The following is a 2,835-nucleotide window of genomic DNA, read 5'->3' as shown; positions in this document are numbered from 1 at the left end:
ACCATTTCTGTATTATTTTTGAACGTTGAAATTGTTTTATAAATGACTTCCCTTTAAGTCTTTTGCTGACAAGGCTTTATTGAGAATAGATTTAAGTTTCTCTCAATTGTAATCAGTCGAGGCAATAAAAGATTCTTACTTGCATCCAAGAAGTGTAACTCAAATTTCTACCGAGTTTTAAAGTGTAAGCGAGACTGCATTTGAACCACATAGTAGATCTCTACACCATCTTTACACCTCGATTTCTCCTGTTCGCTCAACCTGTGGCTTTGTGATCTTGTCACCATACAATCTAGAAACACCCCAGTTGTTTGAATTTCCACCAGCTTTTCAACCACAGTAGGCATCACCCCACATATGATGCAGCTATATTATTACCCAGGATAAACTGTACCACTGAAAAAGGTAATTTCCCTATAACTCTGACCACCTCTTCCCCAGTTTTCACTGGACTCTCTAACCTTACATCATGGAATACTATTCACTTCACCAATAATCCCATATACTACCACCTTTTCTGGCAATACTCCTGAATTACATATCTCCTTAACTACCACCATCAAAGATTGCCTTTCTCCTGTATACTGTAAGATCCGTAAATGAATAAACCTTTCCCTCATGAACGATCTGACACCTTATCAATCAACTTCTGAATTGGTTGTACACTCTTTTGCACCTCTTCCACTGTAACCATAGTTTATTTTGCCACCTTACCAAACCCCACTGGCTAATACTGTTTTAAAGAGTCTGTCTTCCCAGTACTTTTCTTAAGTACCAACACTGTGACTTTGTGGGTGTTGCACCCAAAAAGCAGCGCGACGAGGCCAGTACATCCCAATTCCGGGATTTACCCGGCTTGCCACTCTTCGGGAGATCTAAAGAGATCTCCCGAGACATTGTGATGTGAATCCTTCCCATTGTGGGTGTGATCACTTTCTGGAAAATCTGCATATTAGGATGAGACAGCTAGTTTCACTCTAATATGTGTACCTGAGATCTGACCAAGGCGTGGAATCAAACTGCCTCGCCTTGTAGACGAGCGCCGTTCTGTGCTGGTCCACACAAATGGGGACTAGATGGAATGGCACTCGTGCTGGTCTCTTATGGATTGGAGGCCTCCAGGTGCTTGCCCTCTGGGCAAGCCAGCACCCTGGCACTGCCTGCATGGCACCTTGGCAGTGCCACATGAGTGCCAGTCTGGCACTGTCAAGGTGCCAAGCTGGGATATTTTGCGTGGTGGAGATGGGGTTGGGGGTGCCCTGCATGGGATTAGGTTGGATGTGGGGGGGGGGCAAAAAAGCCCTTGTATATGAGTTTGGGTTTGTGGGGGGGGGGGGTTCAGAGGTCGCATTAAGGGTTTGACTAATGGTATCTTGATCTCTCCCTGCACTGCGGGGTTCCAACGAGCGGAGTTCCTCAGTTCAAGGAATGGGCTAATGTGGCCTCAACTATGCATTTGCCGCAGAGACCCTCGATCTACCCAGATAGGCGTTGGAAAGCATGGTGTTTTGGTTGCTCCGCGCGCCGAGAAACATTCGCTTAATCGCATGTGCTACGGGACTCTGTCCCCATTTGGGTAGATCACACCCTATGTCTCCAACCCCTGATTACAATGAAAACATTTAAGCTTTATCATCTCTCGTCTACCCTCATTAGTTTCCTTTTAACCCTGAGGTAAAATTTATTTAATATCAACTAAACCTCTTTCTTGACCACTTGTGGATTCCTTATTTCCTCAGTTTCTATTCTTCACAGATTTAAATTGATGTCAAAAACCAAACCTTGATTTATGAAATAATTTTAAATCATCTGCCATTTCTGCTGCCAACCTAGCAGTTTTAACCCTTTGCTCTTCCACATGGGTTCTCACTACTGCGGGAAGCGTATCTTTAAATTCCTCCAGAATAATAGTTTGCTGAAGAGCTTCATATGTGTTTAATTCTTTCATTATCTATTTCTGTTTGACCTGGTTCTTTCCTTAGATTTCTAAACTTCTGTCTCTAGACTTCTGGCACGGGTTCATATGCATTTAATATGGCTTTTCTCACCTCATCATAATCTCTAGATATCTCCTGTGATGGTGATGCAAACATTTCATTCGCTCTACCTACCAACTTTGTTTGAACCAACAATGCCCACATGGTCTTTGGCCAATTCAGTTGTTTAACCACTTTCTCAAAGGAGATGAAAAAGGCTTCCACATCCTTCTCATCAAACCGTGGCAGTTTATATTAAACATATCCTTACAAGGCTTTTGACTAAGAGGGCTCACTCCTTCCTCAAGACTTTCCTTAACACCTGCAATTATCTGCAACCTTTTAAGATGATAATCTCTCTGCAGTTCCATTCTCAACATTTCAAAATCTCTCCACCTGTCTTTTTCCTCCACCATAGCCACCCTTTCCTGATCTTTCTCATTCGCTTTTAATTACAATTCAAGCTGTCTCAGTTCTATTTCTTTCTCTTTATCTTTTTCCTCATTTCTAATTGTTTCATTTGTAATTGAATTTGAGCTGTGCTCGCTTCAGCAACACATATACTAAAAAGAAAAATTGGAACGATGCAGAGAAGATTAGCACGGTCCCTGCATAATTGAATTTGAGCTAATTTCAATAATTCAGATGGTGTGTCTCTGGCAAATTTAAATGCTGTCCTATCACTTTTATTATCTCCTCACCCCTTCAGGTAGAGTCACCTTGAAGAGTGGTCAAGTTGCAACTTGGCCACCAAATCCAAAAGCTTTGTTTTAACCACCCTTTGTAAACCAATCAGATTGACCTCTTCCACACCCAGGAAACATTTAGCCACTGAAAGACCCATTTTACCAGACACTCC

The 2,835-nt window shown here is 42.3% G+C and overlaps 1 pseudogene; it reads left to right on the top strand.

The window, feature by feature from the left end:
- Positions 1-2,526: 2,526 nt before the first annotated feature.
- Positions 2,527-2,620, top strand: LOC119979153 (annotated as a pseudogene).
- The last annotated feature ends 215 nt before the right edge of the window (positions 2,621-2,835 follow it).

Source organism: Scyliorhinus canicula, chromosome 15 (genome assembly GCF_902713615.1).
Source record: "Scyliorhinus canicula chromosome 15, sScyCan1.1, whole genome shotgun sequence".
NCBI classification, from domain to species: domain Eukaryota; kingdom Metazoa; phylum Chordata; class Chondrichthyes; order Carcharhiniformes; family Scyliorhinidae; genus Scyliorhinus; species Scyliorhinus canicula.
The sequence above is the reverse complement of the archived record's forward strand: the minus strand, read 5'-3'. Positions and strand labels throughout refer to the sequence as shown.